Below are 15,672 nucleotides of genomic sequence, written 5' to 3'. Positions count from 1 at the left end.
CGTCACCAAAACGTTTGAAGTGTTGCAGCAAAACTATAGGGTCGAATGATTTATGCTGCAACAATTGTGGGGAAAATTGTTTTAGTGATTTTTGTTTGAGTCGGTCAAGCGAAGGCACGTGTTGGCTTCCCCCTCGCAGCATGAATGGCACGTGTCCCCCTCGCCATCTACCGGGTCCGGAGAAGCCCGCGTACATTAAACGGGTATTATTACATACTCTGATTCTTTCGGTAAAGTCACGTAGATATAAAATGTAAATAAATCACGACGTTTCGGGCGCAACACAAGCGTCCGTCATCAGGTGGGAAAGCATGGCCTGTTGCTGAGGCAGTATTATTACGTCCCGTCGTTCCGCTCAAACCCAGCGCAGCAAATTATAATTTATTCGGTCGCGGTCTATTATTAGATTTTAATTTTTAAACGGTTCTAAGTTGTAGCACCATTAACATTTTTGCTCTTCAGTTTGGTAATGAAAAGGCAATATTCCCACGTGGCAGAATGAAAAACGCTTCATCGGCGCAAAATGTCCTGCGACACGTTTCAGAAATACGGCCGCTGACAAAACGGAACGAGCTCCGAATAGAACACGGAGAAGCGTGGCGAGACGCGTGCTGGGAATTACTTCGGGGGTAAAACAAAAGAAAACAGACGCATGGATCATAGAACAAACAAATGAAACACATTGACCGTTAAAGAAAAGTAAATGGGCTTGTGTCGGACACATTGCCACGGGGGGTGACGGTGGGATGGACTGGCAGCCGCACGACGGATTGCGTCCGCGACGGTGGCCGTCACGGAGACGGCGGTGCAATCGTTTTGGTGCCAGACAGATGGATGACGGCATCGCCAGCACCGTGAGAGATGGTGACAACGGGAGAGCCTTCATCGAGCAGTGGATTAACCATGCCTGTTGACTTGAAATAGACGAGAGAGAGACGGGCTCTGGTACAGATGTATGCATTCTCTGTCGGTATCAGGCAGGACACAGCGGCTGGTAACGGAGAGACGCCACGGGAGGGCTTTGAGCGAGGTTTACAGAAACGCCCCAATATACTTGTGTACACAGACGCACTGCACACACCCATAGAGTTGTGCACTTTTGTCGGCAGGTTTCCTAAACACACTGCGTCTACTGCACACATGCTGGTGAACACAATAGGTTTACTACACACGCCCATATAAAGGAGTGGTGCTGTTATCGATTTCCCTCGATGTTAGCCGTGGCTGGAAATCGAATTCGAGTGACCCAGGTTCATTGCGCAGGGCCCTAACCACTGCGCCACCGCCCCACCCCGGCACACCTCTGTCTCAAACGACGAAACGCTTCTCGTTGGGGATGCTTGGCCTTCGATGAATGAGAGTTTGGCTTCTCATGGAAGGAAGCTGGCGCAATCCCATCTCCGTTGTCCGAGGAGAGAGACCACCTAGCCACACTCCTCGCAGCGCCACGCCTACGGCACCTGGCAAGCCCTGGTGGTGGACACCCATTCAAGTACTCGCCAGGCTCAAGCCTGCTTGCCTTCCGAGAACTGATACGGTCGGGCGCATTTGAATGGGCGAACATCTGTCAATCCATCTTTGTCCATCCGTCGACCCGTCTCTATCGCCACCCAAATGTCTCCATCTCTGAGTTCACACATCACCCATGTTTCTGTGAATACCACTCCTATCGCTTTATTTCCACCCATCTGTCTATCCATCTCTATTCGCGTACATATATCCATTCACACACGTATACACACTCGCCTGTCCATTTACAACTGGTTATTCATCCCTCCCATATTCATGCAGCCCGTCTATCCATTAGTCTATCCAGCCACGTAACCATCTGACCCATACGTCTCCTGTACGATCTTCCAGGATCACCGACTCCACCGTTCACGATGCTCATTCGGTTATTGCCCGCAGCTGGTGTTGGCGAAGAGCGATACTCGTTCATTAGCAGTCGCCGGCCGCGTGCATTATTTGTCAATGTGACAGACACTCACGGCTGCGGGCTCATATCTCACGCGAAATAGGATGCCCTTTCGCGTGGCGCACAGCCGTAGCTACCATCGACATCGTAAATTACTCACAATCCAGTCCCAACGTCGCCATCTCCCCATAAGTGTTTCGAAGGCAGACTTTCAGTCGCCTATTGCTTTGCCATACAAGCCCGATTTGATTATTATGAGGCTGCTGGTGATGCTGTTGTTGCTGCTGCTGCTGCTGCTAATGATGACTTCTGATGCTGCTGATGATATGATGTTGCCGATGCTGTTGGTTATGGTGATTGCGCTGATGATGCTACTGATTATGACGATGGTGCTGCAGCTGCCGATGATGCTGCTGCTTCTACAGCTGCTGTACCTAATGCTATTGCCCGATGTTATCCTACCGATGATTCTGCTGCCAATGATGTTACCTCTGCTGCTGATGCTGATGACGGTCGCCAACTGAATCTCATCCCGTCCATACATAAGAGCTACGCTGCTCGCTCAAGCCAGCCGCCGCCTCTGCCCCCCCCCCCCTCACTCCCCCCACCCCCTCCCTCCCCGCACCCCCTCACTCCCTCCCCCCACCCCCTCCCTCCCCCCACCCCCTCCCTCCCCGCACCCCCTCACTCCATCCCCCCCCTCACTCCATCCCCCCCCCTCACTCCTTCCCCGCTCTCGGGGAGGTCGTGGGTCGCACGAACGCGCGTGGACCATCACGAGCACAGCGATCCCAGTCGTCACACGGGGCCGTCTCCACACACGCGTGGGTAGAGATGCATAGACACAGAGATAGAGAGAGTGGGGGGGGGAGCGTGGATTTATACGGGTGTGTGTATTGTATAGAGGGGGAGGGGTGATGGATCATTATCTAGAATGATACATAGATGAAGGGGGATGCATAACGTGATGGGGTGGATGGACGGATACGTTGGTTGATAGATTGGTGGATAGATAGACACGTGGTTGGACGGAAAAATGTGAATAGGTGAATAGATAGACACATTGACAGATAGGCATATCGGTGGATGGACAGGTGGGTGGTTACAGATCTTTGTTGCATGTAGAGACAGCGGACATCCTGTCTCCGTGGGGCTTATATGCCAAGTCCGTTGCCTCTCTCCATTCGCCTTTTACAAGGATAATTTGCATACAATTACCATAGAGTAAATAATTGATTCGGAGGCGCGCCGCTCCGGTGCGTGCAATTGTGATCGTTCGAATCGATTTTGAGTGATGACATCAATGGACCCCCTCCTCCCACCGCCGCCGCCGAGGAGCGCTGAGTTCTGGTCTCGCCCGGCCGCTAGAGGCCGCTAGAGGCCGCTTTGACAACGCTGGCGAACACGACGCCGCAGGGCTCGACACAGCCGCGTTGTACGAAGCCACCCGAATTGGTCGTCCTCGCGGTAGACTGACACCCGCCACAGGGACGTGGGATCGTCCACCACCGGCTCAGGACCGCCAGCGAAGATGAACAGTCCACGTCGGAGCAGGGAGACGCTTGCAATTCAAACATTACATTCAGAGTGTTGTCAAATTCACGAAAGCCTCGCTGAGACCCCTATTCAGGAGGGTCCTGCAATGGGACGTTCGGCCGACTTCTTTTTAAATGCTAAAATCAAACGGCGGACAGATGTCTCCTTCGTGTACGCTTGCCTCCAAATCGTAAATATGTTCTCGGCAAACCATCAGCCCGCACGGCTTTCTGGGAGTGGCGTTCAGCAGCCTCGCTTCAAGACAATCAAACTCTGGATCGGGTTCGATCTGCGACTTGGAGCGGGTTAATGATGCACTCCCAGAAGGCGGTTGATGCGGATTTGTGAGAAATCCCTCTGTCTCCTCTCCGCGGAGAGACGGGCTGTACATGCCGCACACGTCGCCTGCTAATTTCTGTTATTTACACTCTCCACAAACGACGCCAGTGATTGTTTTGAGCTATGCAAATGATACGAGTGCTTAGTGTGGCGCGTGTTATTATTTATGAATGGATGATTGACTTTACCCTGATGATTGCATTTATAATTCAACCCGTCGTGACGCCATCTACACCGAGTGTCTCTCTCACACCTGCTCCGCCTATTGCGATGTTCTACCATGGGTTCGACACGCAACGCAGGCGTCCAGCATGAGGGACTGCGTATTTCCGAAGCAAGAGACGCCGCCAATCCAACTGGGTAATACAGGGTCTCCTTTACTTACGAAAAGAGTTAGGTTCCAGAGGTCTTTCCGGAAGTCCAAATGTGTTGTACGGCATGGAAACTAAAGACGGGGAATGGCTTTACAAGTTGTGTAATCGCCTGTAGATGTAGATGCCACTGGTCCTTCACGTTCTGCAGATGTAGTTGCCACTGGATCTTCACGTTCTGCAGGTGTTGATGCCACTGGGTCTTCACGTTTTGCAGGTGTTGATTCCACTTGGTCTTTACGTTCTGCAGATGTCGATGCCACTGGTTCTTCATGTTCTCCAGATGTCGATGCCACTGGTTCTTTACGTTCTGCAGATGTAGTTGCCACTGGATCTTCACGTTCTGCAGGTGTTGATGCCACTGGGTCTTCACGTTTTGCAGGTGTTGATTCCACTTGGTCTTTACGTTCTGCAGATGTCGATGCCACTGGTTCTTCATGTTCTCCAGATGTAGATGCCACTGGTTCTTTACGTTCTGCAGATGTAGATGCCACTGGTTCTTCACGTTCTGCAGATGTAGATGCCACTGGTTTTTCACGTTCTGCAGATGTAGATGCCACTGGTTCTTTACGTTCTGCAGATGTAGATGCCACTGGTTCTTCACGTTCTGCAGATGTAGATGCCACTGGTTCTTCATGTTCTCCAGATGTAGATGCCACTGGTTCTTTACGTTCTGCAGATGTAGATGCCACTGGTTCTTCACGTTCTGCAGATGTAGATGCCACTGGTTTTTCACGTTCTGCAGATGTAGATTCCATGCTCGATTCAAAAATATTATTTCGTCGCATTACTGTATCGATTGTTGTTGTTGCTGTTGTTATGGTTGGTCTCGTCTGTAAAGTTTGTTTTCTGGATCCAATAATTGACCCAGACGTGACATTAGCGCTTCTATCATTAGCCACTCACAGTGTCTGACCCCAGGTGACCCCCACGAGACCCCCGTGCGCGGCTCCTCCGTGTGAAGTCTGGCCCAGAGGCACGCGCGCTGCGCATCAATCCCGCGCCTCTCGATATCCGGGTCCATTTAAAGGGGGGGGGGGGCGGCGAGGGAACCTTCCGAGGGAACCCAATTAAAGAGGTGGCACCATTAGTTAGATGAAACATTTAAGAGGAAGCAGCTTTCGAGGGATGTGCCATGCGGCAGGATGATGGTGACCCCGTGGCCCGACTGGACATCTGTGAAAAAGAGCTTCATAGCTCGTCGGATTCTTCCAGTCGACATAACGATTCCGAGTCTGAACCCAATGAAGGAGGGGTCACTCTTAAGGCTGCGAGTTCAAATCCTGGCTGTGGGGGTGGGAGGGAATGGTAACTCAGCACATCGTCCCTCTGGGTCGATTAAATAAGTACTCGTTCGTGGCGATGTCGTCCCCGCCATAGGCATGTGGAATTCCCACCACTTGCTCGGGGGCTGTAAACTAGAGACGAGCACCAATGCCTCAATGCTCATTTGATCACAATAACAACAACATCATCACTTTGGCGTCTGATCTTTGATGCGGAGGGGGAGCACATGCAAGGGAAAGCTCTCGAGAGAGTTGCTGGCGGAAGTCAATAAAACGTGGGGAGCACTTCATGAGACGGTGTACATAATTAGGAGGTCCCTTCAGGAGAAGGATACCTGTACGGATGAACCTCTGTTCAAGCTCGTTTGAAGAACCCGTAAGAGGGACACCTTTAGCGAGAGGGGTCTCTGTTTAGCCGTGGGGCACGTTTCAGGGTCCAACGCCGACGAAGGACTGCTCACGGGAACCCATTTTAAGAGGGGCCACATTCTTCGAAAAGTCGGGTTTCTTTTAAGAGCAGAACGCATTTGAATATTTTGTCATGGAGCATCCAATGCAGGCGCGGGTCACCGAAGAGGAGAGGGGCACCTTTAGGGAGGCCGTACCTTGAAAGGGATCCCCACCTCTCAGGTGTGAATGAGAAGCCGTGTACTGAAGGCCGCCGCTAAGGAAACGTCACCTTTAAGGAGGAGGCACTTGAAGACTCATCGCGCCCTGCCACCTGCCACGAGCCACCTGCCGCGTACCGTCGGGGGTCCTGACGTCTCCACCCCCTCCTCCTCCACCCCCCCCCCCCCGTCTCCCCTCGCCAAAACCTCCCGTGCCACCTGTCACGTGGCAGTACCCCGACACGCAGACACGCACACCACCTGCTTAGTGCCGCCGCAAGCGTGTCAGGCAGCCCGCGGGCACCCAATTCGCTTCGACGATCGCCCTAGGAGCGATGCCACCTTTTGCCACCATCGCGGCAATTTGCCACGCGTGACCACCCGGCCCGGTCCGGAACCCCGCGGCCTGCCACGTGGGCGCGCGCCCCGCACTCGGCGGCGTGCGCGCTCCGGTAATTGGTGCCGCGCGCGACTCGTTAGCGGGAATCGTTTTGTGCTCATTTGCATATCGACGTGAGGTTTAATAATCCTAAAGACGGGGGGGGTAGGCGGGGCAGTGGCGGTGGGAGAGATGAAGAAGAATGAGTAAATGCTAGGTGAGGTGGAGCTGGGGGTGGGGTTAAGATTTGTTTAATGTCGCATAAATACTCCCAGTTTACCCCGGATTTCACTCGCACACATACATCCCTTCTCGCTTAGGTTTGCAGACTGCGGGGTCAAGCGATGTTAGCGAGCACCTCTTAAGGCCCGCACGGCACGCGAGGTGGGGGAGGTGGCGATGCGGGCAGTGCCACGCTCGCCCAGCCGCTTCTGTTTGTGTCCCCGGGTCTGCTGTTTTCACCGGGCACGATACGCGTTAAGGCTAAGTCGACCTAAGCGAGGACCCCTGGCAGGTTGGGAATACCACGTGCCGCGGACGATCTGAGTCATGGTGAGTGGCCAGTCGCATCAAGCACGTCGAAGGGTGAGTGTTCCTCACCCTCCGATCGGAGATGTAAACTCGGGAGCATTTCCAGCTCTCAGCGTTTCATGCAATCCGCTCCCAGGAGTGGACGCGTCGGGGTTGCTGAATCGTTCGCGTCGCGCGTGACCCGCAGGGCACCGATGCACGGCGGCAGCCCTCGCGGGCTCTCTGGACAGCCGGGTCCACGCGACACCAAAGTGATTGTGTTGGAATTTATAGTTGAACAAAAAAAAATGTGGGTTTGTCTGATGCTACGTCTACCGGCCAGCCCTGATCCGAGCACAATCCCCGCCAACCCTTAACGCATTGCTCCGGGCACAACGCTGCCTCTAACCCCCTAACACTTCCCACAACACTGACCCTATACCCCGAACACTGCCCCGACCACAACGTTGCCCCTACTCCCAAAAACTGACTCTACCCCTCAGACAACACGGACCCCCCTAACAATGACTCTCACTCTGCCCCGACCGCAACGCCGCCCCTACCCCTAACACAGCCCCTGTCACAACACTGACCCTACCTCTAACACCAATGCCTCTACCCCCCAAGCCTATCCCTAATTGGTCTCCCAATTGCACCGCTATGGCGTGTTTATGTCAAGAGTCAAAGTGGATTACCGCCTAAAAACGAGCGTCGCTAGGCGCTCATCTCCGACTTGGAGCCCTGTGCCGGTGATGACGATGATTCAACGCGCCTATGGCAGGGGCCAGGTGATTCGACACAAAGTGGTGAGGGCGGTAACGAGCACTGCCCGCGCACTCATGCGGGACACACGGGCCGGGGTGGAGGATGCGGGGGGGGGGATGTGACGTCAGCACGATGCACGAACCGGCCGTGCGCCCGCCAGCCAGCTCAGCCAGCAAAACTTTTTGAAGCCGGGGGAAACAAACCCCCTGTGACTAGCACGGCATGGGGAGGTCTTCATCCAGCAGTGAGCCGTTTTATCCTAAGAGCCCTTGAAGGCTTTAACGGGGATTGTGTTGGTTAAATCTGAAGGGAGGAAGGAGAGGGAGGGAGAGAGCGAGAGAGGGAAGTGAGGGAGGGGAGGAGGGAGCGAGAGAGGGAGGGGAGGGAGGTTAGGGAGGGGAGGGAGGGGAGGGAGGGAGGGAGGGAGGGGAGGGAGGGAGGGAGGGGAGGGAGGGGAGGGAGGGGAGGGGAGGGAGGGGAGGGAGGGAGTTTAAATGAGGCGAACACGCGCTTTCTGATCCATAGCCGCGCAGTGGTCATGCCCGGTGCCTTTTACAATAAACGACCAAACGTCAAGCATCAGGAGCCTCGAATATTGTTGTTGTTGTTTGTTGCTGTTGTTTATCTAGCAGTCAAAATATCACGCGCGTTCACTCCGCCGAAGCCAACCTAATTTTTTTCACGACATTTCATCCCGGCATCCCCCCCCCCGCCGCCTCGACAACATCATCTCGTCCCGGAACGTCTCATTACTGTGGTCTCCCCCCGCCTCCTCCCGACTTCTCAACTCCGGACCAGCAGGTTGCTGACGTCTTATTCCTCGTATCTCCCCGCACCTCCGATACGCACGATTGGCTACGTACGATGCGAAAGAAGTTCAACGGACATCCATCTCATTCGCCGTCCTCCGGTGGCAATTCTCGGACACAGCAAACGAGGGCCACTGAGGGGGTGATGGAGGAGGAGTGGGGGGGGGGGCATATCCACTCATTAACTCCACGAGTGAGACGAGATTGGCAGAGCAGATATTGGGGGGGAGGGGGGGGGGGTCCGGTACCCGCTGCCCGACTGTTGTGGGATCTGGCAGAAGGAAGGGCCGTGATTGCGACGTGTGGTGGCATCATGGACGTACGTTGTGGGGAGCGGTGGTGTAGCGGTTAACGCGTTGTGCTACGAACTAGGAGACCCCGGTTCGATTCCCGCTTACGGCCAACGCCAGTGACGATTATTTGAACCGGTTCTGGGCCTCCCCTAGGTCGACTCAGCCTCAAGTGAGTACCTGGTGCGGTGTGTAAACATCGCTACTGGGGAGACAAAGGCGGCCGGGCGTGGTGCTGACCACCCACATCCTCGTGTGCCGTGCCGACCTTCAAAGGTGCTCGCGAACAGCACTTGCCTCAACAGTCTGTTCAGGCTATGCGGAGGATCTTTGATCTTTGTATGTACGTTGAACTTCTTTCGCACCGTACGTAGCCAACCTCGACGATCGTAGGTGCGGGGGTAAGGACACCAAACACAACAGCAGCAGCCGGCGGCACGCGAGCGCAGTGCAGTGCCACGCCCGTCGTGACTCTCGGCGCGTGGAGAGGGCGACTCGCAATCAGTGGCGTTGGACGTGCCTGGTGGCCTTTTCAATTTAAGCTTTCTCGGAATTTTGAGAAGTGGGGGGCGCGCCGGGGGTGGGGGGGGGCTTAAAGACTCGGAGGCATTTCCCACCTACAAAGCGGCATCTCGCTCTTCCTCTGATCTCGTTGTCCCACGCGGAGGGCCGGACAACCCAAACAGCCTCGCCTAATTTCTCTAGCACCACCGTGACATAAAGCGGCTCAGGGATTGATCGCGGGCCGGGAGGAATTAATTCGTGAATTAAAAAAAAAATCTAATTATTCGCTGGTGGAGCGAGTTGAAGGGCAGAGGAGTGGCGACGCAGACATTGATCAGCGGAGGGGCGGGGGTCGGCGATTGATTCCGAAGCCGGGAGAGATAGAGGACGAGGAAATTGACTCAAAATAAACACGAATGGTCATTACCGTGATCGTAATCATGTTAACGTGGCCCTCCCGCCCCCCACCCCCGAGCGGCGCAGCTCCGCCGGGGCGCGGTGGCGATGCGTGCCGAGTTCCCGGCAACGGAATGCGGCAAAGACATCACGGGAAGAGGATGCGGGGCAGTGGGGAGCGAGGAGCGGGCAGTTCGTGAGCGGAGGTCACTCGGCAAACGAACACCATCCGGGCCCATAACCCTGGCCAATCAGCCATCGCTACGAGCTCTCTCTCGCTGGCCGTAGCCAACCAGCCAATTATACGATCCCACCCACTGATCCGAACGCTAACCTCTAACCCCACTGGCGCATTACCAGGGGCTTCTTTTCAATTTCTGTAGTTTTTTTAATCTGCGGTGTTTGGCTGCGCAGGCGATTTGCTTTGAGCGGAGAATGAGCAGCGGAGACGCCCTCGCGGCTCTTACTGTGCTCACAGGTCAAAGTGTCCCTGCCGTGCCCTCTCCCAGTTGACAGCTCCTCTGTGGCCCACACGCCTCCCCGTGCCACTTCTCTACGGAACACCACCTCTCTCCCCCCCCCACCCACACGTCCCGTCCACCTCTCTCTTACATCTCCCACCTATCGCACCCACGTCTCCCCCCCACCTCTCCCCCCCCCCCCCCCATCGCTCCCACCCCACATCTCCCGCCGCTCCCACCCACGGCTTCAAACGGAGTCTTTTCTACTCGCCGAATCCCCGCCGTGAGCCCGGCGTCTCTGGGCGTTGAGACCAATTAGGGCGATGGTGACAGAGCAGTGGCAATGCGCTGCGTCAGCAGCAGTGGGGCTTATCGTCGTCGTCGTCGTTGTTTAACACAATCATGGCGGTGGTCGCGTGTCGGTTTGTGCGGCGTAGCGACTGGGCGATGCGCACACTCGAGGTCACGCCCCCACCCCCCACCCCCCCGTAGCTCGGCCCTGGACAGCTCCATATCGATTGCTCCACCACTGTTCTTGTCTCCAAACAATTGGGCCGCGCATGTTCACTTCAACTCGGCGCTGACCGCTGCCGCGAGGTTTGGTCAAATGACCCCCATCGTATGAGCGGCACCGGACCTTTGTTCAAGTGAGCATTGAGGTGGTACTCGTCTCCTGTTTACATCTCTGAACCGGTGGTGGACATCACACGTTCCTATGCCGGGGGGAGGAGGGGGGGGGTTAAGTTTATCCATAGGATAAGCACTCTTGCCTTCCTATCCCTACAACGTAGTGCATACATTGTATTGACCCCGGAAGGATGATCGGCCAAACAACCAGGGTTTGAACTCGCCACTCGCCGCACCGCCGACTCACGCGGCCCGGAGCCCCGCGCGTGAGACGGACTTGAGCCCACGCTGCGAGCGCCACGCGCGTTCCGGTGAAGCGAGCGAACAGGATGAGAGTTGACTCGATCAGCGAGCGAGCCGAGGCTCCGCTCATCACTAATTCACCATCTCCTCCTCCTCCTCCTGCTCCGCGGTGTTTAATCTCGCTCCGGCATAAATTAGCGTCACAATGCATCGCGATTGCGCGTTACCGCGAGCGACGAGAGAGACTCGGTGTTTGTGTGTTTTTGTGTGTGCGCGTCTGGATAAATATATGAGTGTGTTGATACACGCAAACACAAAGGGCACTGGCGTCAAGTGGAATATATGTTTCAAGATTCGTGGCTGACGTGTTTTCACTTCATTGCCAACATACCTTTATTGTATTTAATCTTGATTTGAAGCTTTCGTGACTGCATGAATCCATACTCTTTGGTTCAAAAGAATATTTATTGTATTTGTTTTTAATTTGCGCATTTTGGGTGACCCATGTCACTCTTGCAAATGCGATTATATCCTGGTCCCTCGAGTTCCCCACCTGGTTAAACAAATTAAACTTGAACCAGTTGCACCATTGGAACCTCCTTTGCCAGTAGCAAAATATGATCATTGTTTTTTTTGCATTCCGACCGCAGGTATTGTGGTCAATGCAAACATGACTCCTTGTAAAAAAGGTGTCAGTTTTGTTGCCAGATAAAAGGGTAAAAAAACAATTATAATGTTGAACCAGTTGCTCGTCGTGGTGGTGGTAGTGGTGGTCGTGGTCGTGGTGGTGGTGTGATGAAACAGCAAGAGTGGTCCTTAAAGGACGTATCATCTGTGCACCTCCGATGAGCACGGTTGACTACGTACGGTGCGAAAGAAGTTCAACATACACAGGCACACACGTGCAACAAAGGGGGCAGCTAAAGGCAGATGGCGGTTGTGGACAGGTGACCCAGAGCTCAAAACGTTGACCCGGCACCTCTAAGAACCCAAGTTCGAATCCGAGTTTCAGCCGCCGGTGATTAAACCGGGTGCTTAAGAGAAGCGAGTTGACATTCTCATTAAATTACTGCATAAACACATTAATTTGGACACAAAAATAACAAGAAAAATAACAACAAATTATCCTTTCTCTTCAAAGGTCCCCCTTGTACGCCCCCTCCCTCCCACATCCCTAATTTTCTCATTAACACGTCGCCTTGAGATGTGGTTGCATTTAGACTCTGCGTGAAGTTACCGTTTTGAGTTATAGTGTTGTGATGTGAGGGTGCGTGCAGGGACCCGCATCTCTGTGTTGCCGGGAAAGAAACGCGACCACAGGCGAAGCCCAATGCCGAGCAAATGATTCCTCCAGCCGCTACCGTATTCTCCGGACTATAGAATGCTCGTCCGCTAACTTTCTGTAGGGCAAGGGTGGTTGTGGTAGTGGCGGTGGTGCTGGCAAGGCTTCAGCGCGCCCCTTCAGATACCACGAGAAGCAACCCAGAAAACCAAACGCCCAGCGAACGTGGGATGCTGTGCGTGTGTGCGTGCACGTGCGAAGCGTGTCTTGAATGAGCGATGCACAACAGAGGCTCTTGGTCGCGACCGGAGCTGGGATCCGCGAAACGCTCACTGAGCACGGAGATGAGGAGGACAAGGATGGTGTGGCGAGGCCTTCGTCCAACAGTGGATAGACCACGGCTCAAAATGAGTATCCCTTGAGCCAGTGGTGAACAGACAAAACTCTGTTCTTGGTAATCTCTCTGGTGAAGATGGAAACAATCGTGGTGATGGTGATTTATGATGACGGTGATGCTGCTGATGATGGTGGTAATAGTACTATCGCTGCTGGTGGTGATGATCGCAATGATGATGATGGCAGTGATGATGCTGCACCTTCTGGCGATGCTGCTGCTACTGCCGTTACTGCCGTTGCTGCTCAAGACTGATGATGATGATGAGGAGGACGATGGTCAAACGTAACCCGCACGATGATGATTCACCCTCTCCCTGTGGTCACCAGCGCTACCATTAGCCAGCTGCCTCGCGCTGAAATTTGTTTCACTTTCATGCACCGCAGACCGCCTTATTATGGGACTGAGAGAAGCTCGCTAATTCATTTGACGAGCGCGGAGAGAGGCCAGGCGTGCTGATGACGGCGGTGTTTGGGCGATGGCGGTGGTAGCGGTAGCGACGGTGGTGGCCTTAGGAAATATTCATAATCGTACTCGTGCATTGTGTGACTCAGCCTCGGCTGTGAGCGACGCAGCCTATAGACGGATGCTGTCGCCGCTATTACCATTTATATTGTGCGCGGGGGGTGAAAATTCGGTGCCTCTTTCTCTACCCGTGTATGGGTTACTGAGTGTTGTGAATAATGTCCATGCCTTGAGGCGACCGTTGGGCGGTGCGGGGTTGGGGTGCCATTGATGAGTAGGGGTCCGGTGGGAGATGATGTGGGAGATGATGTGGGAGATGATGTAAACCAATAAGATGACAAGGCCGGATGTTGTTGCGAAGCGAGCTCTGTGGGTTGTGAATCACGTGCGCGGCGAGTCGATGGATTCGAGAGGATTTCTGACGCGGTTCGGAACCCCAGTCTACCCATTCATTCATTCATCGCGAGCGCCACAAGTGGCTGATGCACACGCCAACGTAACCGCAAGCACGCCACGCCTTTACGCCTTCGCCCGATTGCTTCCCAGGTGAACGCAGGACGCGTTAATGAATGGGATCCCACCCAGTTCAGATGATGTTGGTGACGGTGATGATGGCAATGGGTGTGGTGCAGCGCAGGTGATGTTTGGATTGATGATGATTGACGATGATTGAGGATGGTGATGATTGTGGTGGGCAGATTGTGGTGCGCAGGTGATATTGGCGATGACAGCGTTGATGATGATGAATGTGGTGGTGGTGAGGAGGTGATATTTAAATAATTGCTCATTGTTGACGTGGAGGTCTATGTATATACAAAAAGGCAAATATCCCCCGTGTAGCCTTTCACGGCTAACTGGGGCAAATGCTGTGAGCGACCACCTATTGTGAAGGTCGGCACGGCACACGAGTGGGTGGTCAACACCCCACCCAGCCGCCTTTGTCTCCCCAGTGCTGATTTTTAGACACCGCACCTGGTACTCGTTTACGGCTAAGTAGACTCAGGGGAAGCCGAGAACCTGTTAAAATATGCGCCATTGTAATAGGTCGTGAGAGGAATCGGATTCAGGTCGCCGGGTTCTTGATCGCAGTGTGCTAACCACTGCGCCACCGCTCCCCGTATACATATCAGCACACATGACACTTCGACAACAGGTGCACACACACACGCGCGCGCGCGTCCGCTCCCCCGTGTGCATCACGGAGAGACACAGCGGTAATTGTAGTAAAACTCGCAAGTGAATTATTCAGAAACGTGGCATCGGGTCATCTCGCCAGGGAGAGGTTTGGGCTGCAAGGGTCCTGACCCCGGGTTAGGGGGAGGGCTAGGAGGGGGGGGTAGGGGGTAGAGGGAGGGGGTAAGGGGAGAGTTCGAAATGCGGATCCAGGTCCCCAAGCACAGCGACTCCGCGGTCCATGTGGGGTGTGTGTGGGGGGGGAGGTGTGGCGAATGGCGGTTGTTGTGTGTGGGGGTGTGTGTGGGGTGTGTGTGGGGGGGGTGTGTGTGGGGGGGGGAGTATAGCGAATGGCAGTTGTTGTGTGTGGGGGGGGGGTGTGGAGGTGTGTGGGGGTGTGTGGGGGGGGGGTCGTGGTTCAATCGGGGGGGGGGGGGGGGCGGGGTAATTTATTAATATCCGAGCGTGCATTTATTTATTTTCTCGCCAACTCTTACTGCAGGCAGCCCACAAGAGCCCGGATAACGTGAGCGCACCCCGCGCACTTAACGAACGCTGATGGTTTACAAATGAGGTTCTCTGCGAGAATAAGATGCGCTCCCAGGGTTTACTCTGCAGCACAACGACAACGATCCCCCGTGTAGCCTTCAACAGACTGGTGGGGCAAGTGTTGTGAGCGAGCACCCGGCACGCGAGGGGGTGGAATGGTTTTCGTCTCCCCAGTGCCGATGCTGACACATCGCATCAGGTACTCATTTGAGGCCGAGTCAACCTAGGCCAGGCCCCGAACCGATTCAGACAATCGTCACCCACGTTGGCTTTGAGCGGGAATCGAACTCGGTTCGCCGGGTTCGTTGCGCCGTGCGCGAACCATCACGTTGTCGCTGCCGCACGAGCTGACCGCCACGCGCGCGCACACACGCGGCGACGAGGCAATCCGGAGCTCGATCGTCCCCGCGTGTCGGCGATGGGTCCGTGGGTGCGCGAGCTTTGCGATGCCTTTGCCCCGGGCGGCCACGCAACCGCGTCTAGGCCGAGTCATTAAGACGCGCTCAGAGATAGCGCGCGATGGCGTGACCGCGCGTGATTGTGTGTGTCTGCGACTCTGTGTGTGTGTGTGAGACCATATGGGGAGCGGTAGTGTAGCGGTTAGTGCGCTGCGCCACGAACAGAGTTCGAATCCCGCTCACGGCCAACATCAGTGACGATTACCTGAACCGGTCCTTGTCCTTCCCTAAGTCGACTCAGCCTCAAAGGAGCAACTGGTGCGATGTGTAAACATCGGCGGTGCGTGGGGCTGTGTAGCGCTACGAACATAA

This window comes from Lampetra fluviatilis, chromosome 3, assembly GCF_964198595.1.
Source record: "Lampetra fluviatilis chromosome 3, kcLamFluv1.1, whole genome shotgun sequence".
Lineage (NCBI taxonomy): Eukaryota > Metazoa > Chordata > Hyperoartia > Petromyzontiformes > Petromyzontidae > Lampetra > Lampetra fluviatilis.
The sequence above is the reverse complement of the archived record's forward strand: the minus strand, read 5'-3'. Positions refer to the sequence as shown.